Source organism: Pan troglodytes, chromosome 3, assembly GCF_028858775.2.
Source record: "Pan troglodytes isolate AG18354 chromosome 3, NHGRI_mPanTro3-v2.0_pri, whole genome shotgun sequence".
Taxonomy (NCBI): Eukaryota; Metazoa; Chordata; class Mammalia; order Primates; family Hominidae; genus Pan; species Pan troglodytes.
In genome coordinates this window covers 89,247,188-89,267,659 of record NC_072401.2, presented here as the reverse complement: position 1 = coordinate 89,267,659, position 20,472 = coordinate 89,247,188, and the positions used below count along the sequence as shown (strand labels likewise).

The following is a 20,472-nucleotide window of genomic DNA, read 5'->3' as shown; positions in this document are numbered from 1 at the left end:
ATCCACCTGCTTCGGCCTCCCAAAGTGCTGGGATTGCAGGCACGAGCCATTGTGCCTGGCCCACCTTTTAGTTTTACTGGACTCTAAAATGATATGAGGAATTTCTTTATCTGAACTTATTTTTCCACTGGGTTTTATCTCTTGGAAGTTACTAGTAAGAAATCCCCACCAACCAAAAAAAGGAAAAGGTTTGCTCTTTGTGTGGGAATTGCTTAGGCTATGGATTCAAGTTTGTGTATTTATAGCCTGTCTTTTGCTTCTTCTGAGTTATTTGGCCATAGGCAACTTACTTAACTTTATCTTGCTTCAGTTTATTTATCTGTGAAATAGAAATAAAATAATAAAATAAGGAATCATTTTATTAACTATAGACACTGAACTCCAGCCTTACTCTCTTATTCTTTTTATAACTTGTTACTTGTCTTTGGAAAGTATGGATTACCCTGGTACAGCTTAGAAGCTAGTGTTAGGGAGCCCTGCTTTCCTTAGGTGATCAGGTCCTAAAGATGAAGTTGATAAGGGGTCTTAGGACGCACAGATGGTGTCAGTGTGAATTACTAAGTGCTACCTTCTGTCCATTGCCCAGTGGAGAACCCTTCTAGTCAGAGAAAAACAAGGATGCTCAAAGATGCCCGTTTCACAATATGAATTCATTTTGGATGTTGATAGCTCTGTCGTGTGAGTCTGTGACACTGTTGTCATGTGTTACTGATCATACCACAGTAATAGTACCTCTGGGTCCACCATTCTGCCTTTATAGAGTTTTCTCTCTTATTTGGAATAATGTATCAACGAAAGATCTCTAGGTTAATAACCTTGAGTCTTTTCTTTGTCTATCAAAACTTCAAATCTACAAGAATGATAGTATTCTCTTAAACATACTGGTAATAGTAGTTGTGGATATGTAATAATAGCAGTGCTATAAGTAGCTGAGAATTATGTTTCCCTCACTTTGTCAGATCCAGTGCTTTGTATAGGTTAATTCTTTTATTCCTTGTGACTCTCTCTGAAGAAGGTACTATTTTAGCCACCATTTATAGGTGAGGAAACTGTGGCACAGATTGGTTAGCAATGTACCCAAGTCATCCAGCTAGTAAGTGGAAGCTAGTAAGCTAGGAACTGGGATTTGAATCCAGGATATCTGGTCCCCAAGTTTTTAGTCTTAGCCTCTAAGATGTATCACTTCTTTGTTAATAATGATACATACTATTTATTGTATGTTTATTTTGTGCATGTCACTGTTTTAAGTAGTTTGTATGCAATATTTTATCTCTTCTTTGTAACTATCTTGTGAGGGAGGTTTCTGCTTCAGTTTTTCAGATGAGAAAACTAAGGCTAAAAAAAGTGAAATATTCTAACCAAAGTCACACAGCTAGGAAGTAGGAGAGCCAGCATTCCTCAAAGCCCCTAAGCTTAACCTATGAGCAAAATTGTCCTAGGTATATGGTGCTAGTTTCTTCCAAATTGAGTGGAAAATTCCATTTAAGTCATTTATGTTTTTTTTAATAACCTTTCCTTAAAGTCATGTCAGGAACATGTCTTTAAAATTATCTGAGGTAAACACTTTTTTTGAAATTCACATATTTATAATTGGTGGGAAAATACTTTCTGGGTAGGGAGGGATTGGTATGTTCACAAACAAACATTTGGGGCATGTGTGGAGAATTGTGAGCTATGTATTTTGACTGGAGACTATGGAGGGTGATAAATGTTGAAATTAGACAAGAAATAAGCCTGGAGAGGTGGGATGTGGCCAAGTCATGTAGGGTCTTGAAAGTCTCGTTTGGAGTCATAATGCGCTCCACTGACAGTGAGGGACCCGTTGAGCTCTGTGCAGGACCGGGGTTCCAGCCGACTGAGGGAGATTCCTGGGATGTAGGTGTGAAAGCCAGGTGGAAGCAGAGAAGCAGAAGTAGAAAGATTAGGTAAAAGGTTATTGCAGTTTTTGTAAATCCACCAAAAGACATGCAAGAATGTTTATGGCATCTCATTCATAATAGCAGCTTTTTTCATAAAATCCAGAGAATAGAAAAATTATATAGTGATAAAAAAGAACAAACTGCTGCTATATACAACAATAGGAATGAGTTCCACAAATATAAGACTGAGGGAAAGAAGCCAGACACAAAAAAAGTAGGTGCTACAGTCCAATGACGAGAAGGTCAGGAAACAAGATTTGTTTCAAGGGAAACAAATGTATGGCTGGAGAGGGCAGAACAATTACCTCTGTGAGGACAGATGGTGCATATTGACTGGGAAGGAACATGAGTGTTCTGGATGTTGGATGTGTTTTATCTTTTGATTGTGGTGGGATTACACGGTTTTCATACACACAACACACATACATAGATACATGTATACCTACGTAGATATGTAAAAATTCAGTGAGTTGCATATTATGATTTGTACACCATGCAGTGCATCATGTACATATACCTGAATAAGAAGATTTTTTAAAAAATTACTGTATAGTTCCATCAATTCTATTAATAATTGTAGAAACTTCCCACTGGAGAATTTCCTTTTATTTTTCTCTAATTGAGAAAAGAGAACATATTTCTTCATCTCCTACTCTAACCCAGATTTTTTTCCTGGTTGGTTGGGTGACCTCTCTGTGATTCACTGAATCAGTGGCAAGAGTGGCGGCTTCAGCAAGAGGTGAAGAAAGAGGAGAAGGCTTCAGAGGTAATTGAGGAGAGGGGAGGAAATGAGTCAACTTCCCCTGGGTGTGAAGTGTAAGTTGCCTCACACAGCGGAGGGTGGCCCTCTTCCTCTCAGAATTTCAACATACCTTCCCTGTTTTCATTCTCCTACACCAATGCCACTGTTTCTTATGAATGAAAATCAGGCAGGTCGCTGTGAGTCACCCATTTTCACATAAAATCACAAGGGACTAATTTTTTTAAACTGGAAGCTAATTGGTGATTTATATGCAGAGCATACAAAGGGTTTGTAGTAATTAGACCATATGAATGCTTATGAATGTGTAACTGGAAAGCAAGCTGATTTTCTCACAGAATTATGTATATGGAAATTTACGGTTCTGAAATGGGTACATGCTTTTCTAAACAAGCTGGTGTAAGCCAGACAGAGAATCCTACGAGTAAAGACAGCCAATGAGTGGTTTTGGAGAATAGTTGGTATAGGGTAGAACACATATCAGGGAGAGCGATTAAGGCAGAAAAATTCATTTTGAATAAGATCATGGTTGACTTTGAATGTCAGATGAAAGATTTTCTAAGTAGTTTAATAGGTGACTGGAAACCATTACAGACTTAAGAATAGGGCATAGGATTGAGCTCAGGACAGAAAAATACTTCAGGAAAAAAGAACTTAATAGCCTGAGAATTGTCTGGATGCTGGGGGAAAGTGAAAATGTGTTAATTTTAGAATGGTTTAAAAGGAAAAAATAAGCCCTTTAAAAATAATTCTAAATAATAATTTAATCTTGATATTCTTATCTTGACTTGCTTAGTGTGTTTAATCTGAGTAAACTGCTACTTGGATTACCATCTGAATGTCTAATATGATAATGAGTAAATGGTAAACTTTGAGGTTTGCATTTATCTTGGTGAGTATTGGGAATATGGCAATGCGGTGGATATATATTGACTTGCTGTATATGAAATTATGAATAGTTCTACTTTAAAAAATCCCTTCACAAAATCGAAGCCTTTTGGAGATAACAATACTATGGAATAACATTAATATTTATTTTTATTTATATATTTATTATTATTTTTTTATTTTACTTTAAGTTCTGGGATACATGTGCAGAATGTGCAGGTTTGTTACATAGGTATACATGTGCCATGATGGTTTGCTGCACCTATTGACCCATCCATCATCTAAGTTCCCTCCCCTTGCCCCCCAGCCCCCACAGGCCCTGGTATGTGTTGTTCCCCTCCCTGTGTCCATGTGTTCTCATTGTTCAACTCCCACTTATGAGTGAGAATGTGTGGTGTTTGGTTTTCTGTTCCTGTGTTAATTTGCTGAGGATGATGGCTTCCAGCTTTGTCCATGTCCCTGCAAAGGGCATGATCTCATTCCTTTTTATGGCTGCATAGTATTCCATGGTGTATATGTACAACATTTTCTTTATCCAGTCTATTATTGATGGGCATTTTGGTTGGTTCCATGTTTTTGCTATTGTAAATAGCACTGCAATAAACATGTGTGCAAGTGTCTTAATAGTAGAATGATTTATATTCCTTTGGGTATATACCCAGTGATGGGATTGCTGGGTCAAATGGTATTTCTGGTTCTAGATACTTGAGGAATCTCATACTGTCTTCCACAATGGTTGAACTAATTTACACTCCCACCAACAGTGTAAAAGCGTTCCTATTTCTCCACAGCCTCGCCAGCATCTATTGTTTCTAGACTTTTTAATAATTGCCATTCTGACTGGCATGAGATGGTATCTCATTGCGGTTTTGATCTGCATTTCTCTAATGATCAGTGATGTTGAGCTTTTTTTCATATGCTTGTTGGCCATGTAAGTGTCTTCTTTTGAGAAGTGTCTATTCATATCCTTTGGCCACTTTTTGATGCAGTTGTTTGCTTTTTCTTGTAAATTTGTTTAAGTTTCTTGTAAATTTTGGATATTAGACCTTTGTCGGATGGGTAGATTGCAAAAATTTTCTCCCATTCTGTAGGTTGCCTGTTTACTCTGATGATAGTTTCTTTTGCTGTGCAGAAGCTCTTCAGTTTAATTAGATACATTTGTCAATTTTGGCTTTTGTTGCCATTGCTTTGGTGTTTTAGACATGAAGTCCTTGCCCATGCCTATGTCCTGAATGGTATTGCCTAGGTTTTCTTCTAGGGTTTTTATGGTTTTGGGTTTTACATTTAAGTCTTTAATCCATCTTTTTTTTTTTTGTATAAAAACGGCATATTCTTTATTTTGCATTCTTTAATTTCAGAACAAAATGAAGAAAATAAAATAAACCACAATACACAACATCCAATCCTGCTGTCAAGAGTAGAGAGGGAATGGGGCTTGACACCCTTGGTTTCCTGCCTTCAACACAAGGACAGGAGAGGGAAAAAAACACTAGACACCAGCAGCCAGGTGGGACAGGGGCACTCGAGGCTGCAGTGGGAGCCATGGGGACACTATACAAGGGCACAAGTTTTCCAACTATGAACTCCTAACCTATTCGACTTCTTCCATGCGAGACGCATCCTCATCACCCTCAAGAGGGGGGATCGCATCAGGAACTGCATCATTGGGTTCCTCTGCTGCCACTTCATCTTCATCAATACCTAGACCTAGCTTGATCATGTGGTAGATGTGGTTGGAGTGTGTCTGGGGATCCTCAAGGGAAAAGCCCAAAGATAGCAGGGCGGTTTCAAACAGCAGCACCACCAGGTCCTTAACTGCCTTATCATTCTTGTCGGCCTCAGCCTTCTGCCGCAGCGTCTCCACGATGGGGTGGTCGGGGTTGATCTCCAGGTGCTTTTTGGCCATCATATAGCCCATGGTGGAGTTGTCCCAAAGTGCCTGGGCTTTCATGATCCACTCCATATTGGCTGTCCAGCCGTAGGTGCTGGTCACAATGCAGCAGGGTGAAGACACAAGTCTATTGGAGATTGTCACCTTCTCGACCTTCTTATCTAAGATTTCTTTCATGAGCTTGCAGAGGTTCTCAAACTTTGCCTTGCTGTCTTCCATCTTCTTCTTCTCCTCCTCATCCTCAGGCAGCTCCAGACCCTCCTTGGTAACTGAGACCAGGCTTTTCCCATCAAACTCCTTGAGCTGCTGCACACAGTACCCGTCAATGGGCTCAGTCATATATACTACCTCGAAGCCCCGTTTCCGCACTCGCTCCACAAAAGCAGAGTTGGCCACCTGCTCTTTGCTCTCACCAGTGATGTAATAGGTGGACTTCTGTGTCTCCTTCATGTGAGAAACATACTCTGACAGAGATGTCCTCTCATCTCCAGACTGGGAGGTGTGATAGCGCAGCAGCTCAGACAGGCGGCGGCGGTTAGTGGAGTCTTTGTGGATTCCAAGCTTGAGATTTTTAGAAAATGCCTCATAGAATTTCTTATAATCTCCTTATCTTCTGCCAGCTCAGAGAAGAGCTCAAGGCACTTCTTAACAATGTTTTTGCGAATGACTTTCAAGATTTTCTCTGCTGGAGCATTTCTCGGGAGATGTTCAGGGGCGGATCCTCAGTCAACCACACCATGGATAAAATTGAGATACTCTGGTATCAACTCATCACAGCTGTCCATGATGAACACATGGCGGACATACAGTTTGATGTTGTTCTTTTCCTTCTTGTTCTCAAAAAGGTCAAAGGGAGCCCGACGAGGACTGAATAGCAATGCCCTGAATTCCAACTGACCTTCTACAGAAAAGTGCTTGAGTGCCAAGTGGTCTTCCCAGTCACTGGTGAGGCTCTTATAGAATTCTCCATACTCCTCTTGGGTGATGTCATCATGGTTTCTGGTCCAAATAGGCTTGGTCTTGTTTAGTTCTTCCTAGTCAATGTATTTCTCTTTGATCTTCTTAGTTTTCTTCTTCTTATCCTTACTGCTGTCATCCTCCTCATCTGAACCCACATCTTCGATCTTGGGCTTTTCTTCGTCATCTTTATCTTCCTCTTCTTTCTCACCTTTCTCTTCCTCTGCCTCATCATCACTAATTTCCTTCTCTTGTTTCTTCTCCAAATAAAGGGTGATGGGATAGCCTATGAACTGAGAATGCTTCTTCACTACTTCTTTGACCTGCCTCTCTTCTAAGTACTCTGTCTGATCTTCTTTAAGATGGAGGATCACTTTGGTACCCCTGCCAATGGGCTCACCATGGTCACCATGCACAGTGAAGGAACCTCCAGCAGAAGACTCCCAAGCATACTGTTCATCATCGTTGTGCTTTGTGATCACAACCACTTTCTCTGCCACCAGGTAGGCAGAAAAAAGCCAACACCAAACTGCCCAATCATGGAGATGTCTGCACCAGCCTGAAGAGCCTCCATGCATGCTTTAGTACCAGACTTGGCAATGATTCTCAAATTATTTATGAGATCAGCTTTGGTCATGCCAATGCCTGTGTCTACCAAAGCCAGAGTACGTTCCTGAGGGTTGGGGATGATGTCAATTTTCAGCTCATTACCACTGTCCAACTTCAAAGGGTCTGTCAGGCTCTCATAGCGAATCTTGTCAAAGGCATCAGAAGCATTAGAGATCAACTCCTGAAGGAAAATCTCCTTGTTGGAATAGAAGGTATTGATGATGAGGGATATGAGTTGGGCAATTTCTGCCTGAAAGGCAAAAGTCTCCACCTCCTCCTCTCCATGGTGCACTTCCTCAGGCATCTTGAAAAGAAAAGGCTTACACGTACTGGAGAGCAACGTGGGCTTGCTTTCTGATACCCAGGCAGCACCAACGCTGTGCTGGAGTGACTTGAGAGCATCTTTAATCCATCTTGAGTTAATTTTTGTATAAGGTGTAAGGAAGGGGTCCAGTTTCAGTTTTCTGCATATGGCTAGCCAGTTTTCCCAGCATCATTTATTGAATAGGAGATCTTTTCCCTGTTGCTTGTTTTTGTCAGGTTTGTTGAAGATCAGATGGTTGTAGATGTGTGGTATTATTTCTGAGGTCTCTGCTCCATTCTATTGGTCTTTGTCTGTTTTGGTGCCAGTACCACACTGTTTTGGTTACTGCATTATTGTAGTATAGTTTGAAGTCAGGTAGCATGATGCCTCCAGCTTTGTTCTTTTTGGTTAGGATTGTCTTGGCTATACATGACCTTCTTTGATTCCAAATGAAATTTAAAGTAGTTCTTTTCTAATTCTGTGAAGAATGTCAATGGTAGTTTGATGGGAATAGCATCAAATCTATAAATTACTTTGGGCAGCATGGTCATTTTCACAATATTCATTCTTCCTATCCATGAGGATGGAATGTTTTTCCATTTGTTTGTGTTCACTCTTATTATATTGAGCAGTGGTTCATGTTTCTCCTTGAAGAGGTCCTTCGCATCCCATCTTAGCTGTATTTTTAGGTATTTTATTTTCTTGGTAGTGATTGTGAATAGGAGTTTGTTCATGATTTGGCTCTCTGCTTGTTTATTGTTGGTGTGAGGAATGCTTTTGATTTTTGCACATTGATTTTGTATCCTGAGACTTTGCTGAAGTTGCTTATCAGCTTAAGGAGTTTTTGGGCTCAGATGGTGGGGTTTTCTAAATATAGGATCATGTCATCTGCAAACAGAGACAATTTCACTTCCTCTCTTCCTATTTGAATACTCTTTATTTATCTTGCCTGATTGCCCTGGCCAGAACTTCCAATACTATGTTGAATAGGAGTGGTGAGAGAGGGCATCTGTGTCTTGTACCAGTTTTCAAAGGGAATGCTTCCAGCTTTTGCCAATTAAATATGATATTGGCTGTGGGTTTGTCATAGATAGTTCTTATTATTTTGAGATATGTTCCATCAATACCTAGTTTATTGAAAGTTTTTAACCTGAAGAGATGTTGAATTTTATCAAAGGCCTTTTCTGCATCTATTGAGAAAATCATGTGGTTTTTGTCTTTGCTTCTGTTTATGTGATGGATTACATTTATTGATTTGCATATGTTGAACCAGATTTGTATCCTAGGGATGCAGCTGACTTGATTGTGGTGGATAAGTTTTTTAATGTGCTGCTGGATTTGGTTTGCCAGTATTGTATTGAGGATTTTCACATCAATATTCATCAGGGATATTGGCCTTAAGTTTTCTTTTTTTATTGTGTCTCTGGTAGGTTTTGGTATCAGGATGATGCTGGCTTCATAAAATGAGTTAGGGAGGAGTCCTTCCTTTTCAATTGTTTGGAATCATTTCAGGAGGAATGGTACCAGCTCTTTATACCACTGGTAGAATTCAGCTGTGAATCCATCTGGTCCTGTGCTTTTTATGGTTGGTAGGCTGTTAATTACTGCCTCAATTTCAGAACTTGTTATTGATCTATTCAATAACAAGATTTATTCTATACTATAAACACCTCTATGCAAATGAACTAGAAAATCTAGAAGAAATGGATAAATTCCTGGACACATACAACTTCCCAAAACTAAACTATCAGGGGAACCCACCCCCGATAATTCAACGTTATTTCACTTAGGTTCTTTTCTATTTCCCTAAGTGTCTGCCGGTCTGAGAAATAAAGGCAAAGAGCACAAAAGAGAGAAATTGTAAAGCTGGGTGTAAAATAATAATTCTTGTTATTGACTTCTTCCTGGTTTAGTGTTGCGGGAAGTCAGTGACCCTGAATGGAGGGACTGGCTGAAGCCATGGCAGAAGAACATAAATTGTGAAGATTTCATGGACATTTATTAGTTCCCCCAAATTAATACTTTTATAATTTCTTATGCCTGTCTTTACTGCAATCTCCCGAACATAAATTGTGAAGAGTTCATGGACATTTATCACTTCCCCAGTCAATACTCTTGTGATTTCCTATGCCTGTCTTTAATCTCTTAATCCCGTCATCTTTGTAAGCTGAGGATGTATGTCACTTCAGGACCCTGTGATGATTGCGTTAACTGCACAAATTGTTTAAACAATATGAAATCTGGGCACCTTGGAAAAAGAACAGGATAACAGCGATGTTCAGGGAACAAGGGAGATAACCATTAGGTCTGGCTGCCTGAGAGCTGGGCAGAACAGAACCATATTTCTCTTCTTTCAAAAGCAAATAGGAGAAATATCGCTGAATTCTTTTTGTCAGCAAAGAGAATGCCTTCCTAGGGGAAGGTCTCTGAAATGGCTGCTCTGGGAATGTCTGTCTTTTACGATTGTAGGTAAGGGATGAAATAAGTCCTGGTCTCCCATAGCGCTCCCAGGCTTATTAAGACGAGGAAATTCCTGCCTAATAAACTTTGGTGAGACTGGTTGTCCGCTCTCAAACCCTGTCTCCTGATAAGATGTTATCAATGACAATATGTGCCTGAAACTTCATTAGCAATTTTAATTTCACCTGGGTCCTGTGACCTCACCCTGCCTCCATTTGCCTTGTAATATTTTAGTACCTTCTGAAGCATGTGATCTCTGTGACCCACACCCTATTTGTACACTCCCTCCCCTTTGAAAATCACTATTAAAAACTTGCTGGTTTTGTGGCTTGGGGGGCATCATGGAACCTGCCGACATGTAATGTCTCCCCTGGACACCCAGCTTTACAATTTCTCTCTTTTGTGCTCTTTGCCTTTATTTCTCAGACCAGCAGACACTTAGGGAAATAGAAAAGAACCTACGTGAAATAACGTTGAATTATCGGGGGTGGGTTCTCCCGATAGTTTAGTTTTGGGAGGTTGTATGTGTGCAGGAATTTATCCATTTCTTCTAGATTTTCTAGTTCATTTGCATAGAGGTGTTTATAGTATTCTCTGATGGTAGCTCGTATTTCTGTGGGATCAGTGGTGATATTCAATTTATCATTTTTTATTGTGTCTATTTGATTCTTCTCTCTTCTTTATTAGACTGGCTAGCGGTCTATCTATTTTGTTAATTTTTTCAAAAAAACCAGCTCCTGGATTCATTGCTTTTTTGGAGGGTTTATATATCTCTATCTCCTTCAATTCTGCTCTGATCTTAGTTATTAATAATTTTTAATTTGATGGGATAAATTGTAAGTCAGGAGTTACACATGGGCAGAACAGGAAGGAAATGAAAACGTATTGAGTGACTGTTACATGTTACATGTTACAGTATTAGCTCATTTAATCCTGAAAACAGTACTGTAGGGAAAGAATTATTATGCCCATCTCACAGATAAGGAGTTAAACAGACTTGGCTCTTCATTATTTTCAACTGTGTGATCCTAGGCAAGTGATTTAACCTTTTTAGACCTCAGTTTCCTCATTGGCTAAAATGGAGACAGTAAAGTATGCAGGTCCTAGGGGTATTGTCTGGATTAAATTCAATAACAGACATTAAAGTTTTAGCCCAGCACCTGCCTTATGACAGTTTATACATACTGGCTTGCTATGTGCCAGGTACTGGCTGAGAAACTTAAATTTATCATCTCATTAAATCTTCACACAAACGTTATGGTAGGCACTCAATTGTTATGTTGTTCTTCCAAGTAATAACAAGCTTTATTAATTATTTTACTGTGGCTCAGAGAGATTCTTACTCATCCAAGATCAATAAACTAACAAGTGGCAGAACTGATATTCCAATTTAGCTTTATTTGAGGACAAAAGCCAGACACTTTTAAGAATATCTCACATTAGAAAATGATGGGAATACTCATAAATTACCTAAGCTATTTCATCTCCCTGTCTCTGATTTGGAGACCAATAAGAGAATAAGCCACTGCTAGGTACAGGATCACATTTTAAAAATCGTGACGTATTTAAAAAATGGAGAAAAATGAAAATGTGATGTGGATGGAAAGAATGTGTGTATGAAAACAATCAAGGTTGTAGCTGGAAGAGGGCCTACAATATCAGTGATACTTGAGCATCTATGATTGTGCCTAGTCTTTCAGTATGGCATTGAAATAAAGTGTATATTAACATGAGTGCATATGCCTGAGCATTGAGAATCTATGTAACATTATGTCTCATGTCTCATTAGACAGGAGACAAAGTGAGGCACATGAGAACATACAATCGCTTTATTAGTTTTAAATTCCACACCTAAGTTATAAACCAGATTTCTGCAACTATGTGCATGTGACACAATTATAAATATATAGGCAGCATCTAATGTACTTTTATTAGGTACCCCTGTGAATAAATCCACTATTTTTGGATGGAGACTTCTGCTTAGGGTGGAGGCATGAGGAAGAGAACCTTGATGATGAAAGAGCAAGAGATGTTTGCTCAATTACCACTGGGTTCATTTTAGAATTTAGGATTTTATTTTCCTAATGTGGTTTGCAAATTTAGGGACAGATGTGAACTTTGCTAGACGAGATTTTGAAGACTATCTTGGGGAAGGATTGAGCCAGGAGAAGAAATATGAACTTGGCATCTGACAAGGAATTTGAAAGAAAATGGAAATGTTTAGTGTGTTTTATTATTGTTGTTTTATTTTCTGTGTGGCATATGTGTTTCTGTCACCCATGAAATTGTCATCCAAATTTGCCTTTTGGGAGCTAATGCTTGAAAGAGTAATTGTTGTCTGTGTGTTTTTGTTTGGTTTGGTGGAAGGATAAAGAGGGCCCTACTTTAAGGTGGGGGAGAACACACTCACCTACGTATGACTACTTTTTCCAGCCTGCAAAAGCCATAGCCTTGAACCTGTTGTACTCTCAGTTTATAACTCTTTTCCGTAAATAATTATTTCTGTTTACACAAGACCTTTCCACCTCTGAGAATATGATACAATTTCCCTGAGCAGGTTAGTACAAATTAGGCAAAGTGTTGGGTCAGAAAACAAGTGACAACAAAACGTGGCATTATGATGAACTTAAATTGACCCTGATTGGATCTGGTGTATGTGGCCTCTTGGAGTGAATTCTGTCTTCATTTTGTACATGGACTGAAAGTTTGTGGGGCCCTTGTACTGCCCATATCTTTTTAAATTGGGAATCTCTGTACTGGTAACTGGAAACAAGTTTTACTCCTTTTTGGTGATTCCTCCTGCAGACATCAATTAAACTTGACTATAGCACTAACTTGCTTAGTTAAAGCAAGAAGAAAATTCCTTTGCTCTTGTACTCTCTGCTGGGGCCTCTGGTGGATGCTGAATGCCCTGTTGACCTCTGACAAAATCTGCAGCTGGTGAATTTGTTACCTATTCTCTCAGTTGGGTCGGGCCCAGTGGTCCTCCTCTGCTGCCTTAACCCTACCTGGGGTTGCTGGCATTGTAGGCCCCTCACATCTCTGCCATGTCATCCATGCAGCCTTAATCCAGCCTGCCTGCTTTATGACCTCATTCACCATGGCTGTCCCTCAGCAAGATTTCCACCCCTCTGGTCAGCTCTCTTCTGTGCCTTCTCTGGGGCACATTGGAGTTTCTGGATTTCTCTCTCGCACTTGAGAGCTTGGAGAGGAGAACAAGTGCTAATCTGACTGTCTGTCTGCCTAATCACAGCACACTTACTGTGTCTCTGTTATATCCTGGGGAGCATCTTTTTGGATATTATGTTTCCTTGTGAAGCTTGATCTCTTCTTGACTGTTCCCTGGAAAGCCAGGCAATTATTCCTTCTGCTCTAGGAAATGCCCAACCCTGTCATGAAATTTATCTGGGTTTTCTATCTCTTTGCCTCTTGGGCTCAAGTTCAGGGAAGTCTGACTGTACATTTCTGTCTTCATGTATCCTTGTTCCTCTCCCCCGAGCTTTCCTCCTTCCCTCCTTCCTCCACCCACTACACGCTACTTCACATTTCATCTCCCTTACTCCAGCTTTATTCTTGGCTTTATTCCATGGTGTATGGGGAGAGGGGTGGAAATAAAAGGATGTACTAACAAAAGATCATCAATTAGAAAACATTTAGCAAACATAGTTTACTTATTTCATGTTCAAAGCACATGAGAGAACTGAAAGATAAGAAAGGACAAGTTCATCATTCTCACAGACCTTACGAAAGTCTAGTTGGAAGATGTGCCCAGCGAACACTAAGAAAGACAAATGAGGGTAGACCATACAATATAAATGGGCAATGTTTTGAGAGATTTGGAGAGGGAGATGCCTAATGGAGGGTGAGAGTGGAGAATTTTTGAGGGAAGAAAGGAGAAGTCATAGACAGAAGGTGGAGAGAAACGGGTTGGACAAGGCAGAAAGAAAGGTGCGGTGACATGGTAGAATGACAGTGTAAGCTTCTGCGCTGTGCAGTCATGTGTGGCAGGAGACACATCTGGAAGTCTGATCAGGTCTCAGGCTCTCTGGCCTCTGTATCGCCATCTTATCAGAAGAGAAAATGTAGGCAAATCTTTACCAACCCGATCATACTTTCTCTGCTAATCTCTTATCTCTAAGTAAATTGTTTGCTTGTCCAATTAAAAATTCCCACCCCAAACTGGCATAGTTGGATAGTTAGAACCTTTCTCTTCTGACTCATGAGGGAGAGAGAAATTTTAACTTAGTTTACTTTTATAGAGCTATTTGTGGGACTGTCTGGTTTGCCTGTGAATAATGGTTCTTTTCTTTCTTCGTTTCTCACCAGCCAGTGTGGTTTGTGATTTAATAGCCAGGCAGAACACTAAAATTAATACTTGGTAATATTTTAAGCCCAAATGAGGACAAGAGAGGGGGAAATTTTAAGTTATTAGTTTTTTTGTGTGGGAGCTTACTGTCTCCTTTGGAAAGCATTTAGGCCAGGCAGAACCTCACCATTAGTTTTTTGTTTTTGTTTTTTTCAAATGAGCGTGAAAAAGGAAATGTCCGTGTTCCTGCTTTATTTTTCCTTTAAACACAAATCAATTCCTAGATGAGAAGATAGGGTTTAAAACCCAGTTCCTGGCACAATGAAGTGATGGCTTGCAGAGATCAATTTACTTAAAAAAAAAAAAAGACACAATTCTGCTTCTTTTGTGAGAAAAGTTTTTTTGTGTGTGTCAATGGAAGAGAGATATGTTCTTTTTGTGTGTGTGTAGGTATTGGGGAGTTCAGGTAAAGAAAGAGTGTAAAAAATAAGACTTACATAAAATAAGCAGGTGCACTTTACCAGAATAAGATTTGTGGCCACCTTATTTTCCCTTTTTCTTTAATGCCTTTGAAGGAAGCTAATTTTTTTTTTTCCTAAAAGAAAACAATTCTTCCTCTTGCAATAGTAGAACCAAGAAGAAATGGACACTTGACCACTCTTTGCTTTGGGGAGGAGCATTTATTTTTTCTAGTGTCTGCTAGGATATATTCAGATAATACAGAATATGCATTTTGGAAAGATGTGGGCCTGCACATATTTCCCATTATTGCCTCTGATGATGTACTATGTACAATCATGCTAATGGACTTGTCATAAAATTGAATAAATGATTGTAAGGAATATTTATTTTTTGTTATTTGTTTAGATTTGCTTTTCATTTCTACTGTTAAAATCCTTGATAGAATTTGGATCTGTGTCCCCACTCAAATATTATGTTGATTTGTAATCCCCAATGTTAGAGGGCCTGGTGGGAGGTTAACTGGATGATGCGGATGGATTTCCTTCCTGGTACTGTTGTTATGATAGTGAGTGAGTTTTTGTGAGATCTGGTTATTCAAAAATGTGTTGCAGCCAGGCACGGTGGCTCACGACTGTAATCCCAGCACTTTGGGAGGCCAAGGCAGGTGGATCACCTGAGGTCAGGAGTTCGAGACCAGCCTGGCCAACATGGTGAAACCCCATCTCTACTAAAAATACAAAAATTAGCTGGGTATGGTGGCAGGCACCTGTAATCACAGCTACTCAGGAGGCTGAGGCAGAGGAATTGCTGGAACCTGGAAGGCGGAGGTTGCAGTGAGCTGAGATCATGCCATTGCACTCTGACACGGGCTGACAACAGGGTGACTCCATCTCAAAAAAAATAAATAAATAAAAAAATTCGTGTTGCACCCCCCGCCTCAACCTCTGGGTTCTGCTCCTTTCATGTAAGAGGCCTGCTCCTGCTTTGCTTCCTATCATGATTGTATGTTTCCTGAGACCTCCCCAGCCATGCTTCCTGTACAGCCTGCAGAACCATGAGCCAATTAAACCTCTTTTTCTTATAAATTACCCAGTCTCAGGTATTTCTTTATAGCAGTGTGAGAGCAAACTAATACAATCCTCCATCACTTAATATACGTTACTTGATTTCATCCTAGCAGCAATACAAAGCTTGGTATGATTGGGCTCATGCTGTTGTTGAAACCGAGGTTCAGAGTAGCTAAATGAAGGACAAAACTTGGATAGAATTCCAAGGCTTTTTAACTCTGAGCCACAAGCACTTCCTAGTTTCTTTATATCCTATTCTTCCCAAGACAACTATGTGTAGATAGTGGAGTCCTTAGTGACTATTTGTTCATAATAAAAATAATTTGGAATCTTTTAAGGTAGGAAAAAAATAAGTAAATCTACCCAAGATGCCTCCAGGAGCCTCCTGTTTAATATTCAAATAGTCCAGGCTCCCATCAAACATGACTATGGGAATCTGGTAATTTTATCAGATTCTTTTATTCTTGGTATTTCTGCTCTGATTGTTGTTGGTTTCCTTGGCCACTTTCCATACGCATACTCATTCTCTTACTATCAGATCACCAACTTTTCAGTCTTTCCTTCCTCCCTTGCAGATTTCCTCAAATGTGGACAAGAGCCCCTAAGTTCTTTTTAGAAAAACTTTTCAGAAGGCTCACAAGTTACAGAGGGAAATTATAATGCAGTAAGGAAAGAAAACCATGAAACTCCACACATAATACCAGTAGATACAAATTCAAGATATTTGTAACATCTGCCGGCCTCCCACCTCCATAGAGGCCAACTATTTCTAGGCTCCTTGAGGGTGGCAGGCCAGGTACCATTCCAGATGGGTGTGCCTCTCTCTATCCCTGGATTGCAGGTTCCCCACTCCCAAGGGGATATGCCAGTCTATGCCCACTCCTGAGTTACCATCCTTGACCTCATCTTAATGATTGCTGAGTTGCAGAGCTCCCACCAAATACCACTTTCTACATGAAGACTTGGAGCTGGTTGCTCCTCATCCCCCAACCTCTTTCTCCAGCAGAAGGCTTGGCATTCACTTGTGCTTAATCAAATGACTCATTCAGTTTTGTGCCAAATTCATCGTTTCCACAAAGAGAAAGTCTCCCACCTTCATAGAGCAAAAGAAAGCTACTGATACATTTATGTATGTCTCTTGCTTTCTTTACAAGTATAGGAATATTAAGGTCCAGGCTATAAGAACCTTAATACTCAAACACAGTTGAAAGCCTATTTTTGTTTGTTACTCCTTTAGGCAAGTTTAATACCTTAGCTGTAATAGCTTATGAAATGTTCAGATTATTTTCTTTTACTTTTGAGTAGAAGAGATGATGCTCTACTACATTTAAGTAAAAAGCAAATTATGATGTGGGATAGGATGGGTCCGTGGGGAGATTTGAAATATTTGCTGTCAGTGGGTACTTTGCAGAGGTCTTGGAGCTCTACCACCTATGGAACACTGAAACTTTTCTGTTGAAATGTTTTGTAAGTGATTGCTATTAGATATGTCTTCAGGATTTTGTTAAGAACTAGTTCACTTAGCTGGTTAGAACACTATGCTGTTTGTTTTGTTTGTTTGTTTGTTTCTTTTTGCCAGGCATGGTGGTGCACATCTGTGATCCCAGCTTCTCAGGCACAAGAATCACTTGAACCCAGGAGGCGGAGGTTGCAGTGAGCCAAGACTGCACCACTGTACTTCAGCCTGGGTGACAGAGAGAGACACTGTCTCAAAAAAAAATTCTATTATTATTTTTTCCCTCAGTCTAACCAGGTGAAAAAAATTTTTTTTAATTTCCTTCCTTCCTTTTTTTCCTTCCTTCCTTCCTTCCTCCCTCCCTCCTCTCTCTTTCTTTTTCTTTCTTCCTTTCTTTCTCTCCTTTCCTTCTTTCTTTCTTTCTTCCTTTTTTTTTTATGGAGACAAGTCTTGTTTTGTTGCCCAGGCTGGTCTCAAACTCCTGGCCTTAAGTAATCCTCCTGCCTTGGCCTCCCAAAGTGCTGGGGATTACAGGTGTAAGCCACCTCCTGGACCTCTATTTTTATTTTTTCTTCAACTTTTAAGTTCTGGGGTACATGTGCAGGATGTACAGGTTTGTTACATTGGTAAACGTGTACCATGGTGGTTTGCTGCACAGATCATCCCATCACCCAGGTGTTAAGTCCAGCACTCACTAGCTATTCTTCCTGAAGCTCTCCCTCCTCCCAACAGTGTGTGTTGTTCCCCACCATGTGTCCATGTGTTCTCACTGTAGATCACTACACTCTTAAAACAAATGTTCAAATGACATTTGGATGAGTAAGCTTAATTCTATGAATAGGCCACAGATTCTCCTTTTAAAATTTAAATTAAAAAATTACTCTAATACTATGGTTAGACTTCCTAAATTCAAACCAATTGTTTACTGTGTGACCTTGAATAAGTTACCTAATCTTTCTGTGCTAATTGACTGTAATATTGATAATATCTGCCTCACAGAATTGTTGACAAAGATTAAATGGAATTGTTAGTGTAAGGCCTTAGCCCAGTGCTTGATACACAATGCGTGTTCAATCAATGTTAACTATGATTATTAGTGTTAGTAATACTAGTAGTCGTTTTACCTAATAGGGGTCAATAAAAATGCAACTGTTGGGTAATCAATGATGTCACATACAGCAGAGTTAAGGTTTGAGTCTCTGGAGCCAATTGTTGGTTCTGCTACTTGCAAGTTGTTTGGCTTATGTAAACTACCTAGCTTCTCTATGTCTCAGTTTCCTAATTTTGCAAAATGGGGATGATAATGATACCTACCTCACAGTGTGTTTTGATGATTCAATGAGGTAATCCATGTAAAGAACTTGATGTAATGCAAGGTATAGAGTAAGCCCTCTATTCATTTTATCCTTCTGTTGTTATTATCGCTGTCTGACTTTTACTACTCTGAATAGTGACAATATCCCGAAAAGATTGCGTCTTCCAGGATATAGGGAAACATCTAAAAGTGTGCAGGGCTGAAGAACACTGGCAGGTCAAGAAGTCAAGGAAAGGTTATCTAATTAAAATTCTCAGAAAAATATTTTGCTGTAACCAAAAATGACAAGTATAGGCCAAAGACAAATTCTTGTGGAAGGTACCAGGGGAACTCTTCTAAATGTTCACACAAATAGTCAAGGATGTGGCTTATTGCCTCACCTGAAGGAAGGGTTTCCCTCCCCTCCAGGACTCCAGTTAGTTCTGTGTCACAGCCGTGTCACCCCCACCCCTTTCCTGCCCAATGCCACTTCCCGAGCTGGTGAGATTTTCCTCTGACAACTCCTAGGGATGCAATGACATTGTTGTTTTATAGCTTCACTAGGAGGAATGTGATGTGAAAAATAACTCCAGCTCAGGAAATTGGAGATTTGGCTTTTGGCCCTGATGTATCAGTTGACCTTGGGCAAGTCATTAATGTTTTGCTGTTTCAGTTCCATTAAGTGTAAAGTAGAATGAATAATGTCTACCCTTCCAAATGTGCAGGATCACTTTGAAGAATGAATATGTGCAGAAGCCATTGGAAAATTTCAAATACTTTTCCACATTTAAAATTGTATTATTTGCCTGGATAACATGGTTTAGTGTGATAAAAATAGCAGATGCTTGGAGATGGGAAGAAGACCTGAGATCTAATTTCATCTCCAATATCTGCTGACTTCATGACCTTAGGTAAATCCCTTACTTTTTCTAAATCTCAGTTTCCTCACTGGTGAAATAAATGTGATAATGATTATCTCATAAGACGTTCGTAAGTATTAAATGAAATGAAACTTCTATGAAATGCTGATTTTGATTTTTCTCTAATGAAAATATTTATGTTTTTTGTACTTTCTTCTCTTTATCATTTGGTTTATTAAAATATGTGTAGGTGTGACATGGAGTATTCCTTATTCTTTTTTCCAGAACTATATACGTGTGTGTCTACACACAAACATATATATATATATATATATAAACACATCATAGACATAAAAATATATTTATAAAACTGCTTTATGGATCTTGAGATTTATAATTTATGTATATATACTTATTAATATAGAAAGATTATTTAAATGTATATGTGTGTGATGTGTGTATTTGTATATGTGTATGAAATATCATACAGACATGACATATGATATATCTCACAATACAATATTTATGAATTTCTTTGGGTTTATCCCATATAGGGTTTAATCAGCCTCTTGATTCTGTAGTTCTATGTCTTTTGCCAAATGTGGGTTTTGTTTTTTTGTTTTTGCTTTAAATAAATACCTTAAAATCTGTTTATTAACACTAGTTATGGGAAGAGAGATCTTCTTAGAAGCACATTTTAAGCTATTAATTTGTGATGATAATTATGATGATTGGAAATATTAAAAAATTAGATTTTATATAATTCTGATTTTACTATTATTCATGATATCTCTCCCCAACCCCTTCCAACTGGTCTATACTTCTGTGATCTTGTTTTATAAATCTTCCCAAATCTTGGGATACCCAAATACCCAGATCTTCAGAAATATATCCACTTAAGAATGGTAAAAATATAACTACTAATAATGCAAGGGAGAAATACCAAAATGAAAATTCTTTTTTTCCTTCCTTCCACCCACCTACCTTCCATTCATCTTTCCAGCCTTCTTTCCTTTCTCTCATTCATCCTTCTATCTTTCCACCCATCCTACAAACATTTACTTAGGACCTACCGTATATCAAAGAAACAGAGCTGAACAAGATAGACACAGGCCTTGTCCTCAGGGCATTTACAGCATCTGCATGGAAGCAGAGGCATCCAGCAAACCTCAAGACTAGAAAGATATTCAAGAGTTCTTGTGACACAGAATACACACATACTCGGGGCCTCTTCTTGTT

General features: G+C 39.2%; 1 long non-coding RNA gene and 1 pseudogene across 1 annotated transcript in view; one reads left to right on the top strand and one right to left on the bottom strand.

Annotated features, from left to right (window-relative positions):
- Positions 1-20,472, top strand: part of LOC107974338 (uncharacterized) — a 134,164-nt gene that overhangs the window by 74,920 nt on the left and 38,772 nt on the right. The gene's annotated exons all lie outside the window — the stretch shown is intronic.
- On the bottom strand, positions 4,870-7,387 carry LOC461365 (heat shock protein HSP 90-beta-like; annotated as a pseudogene).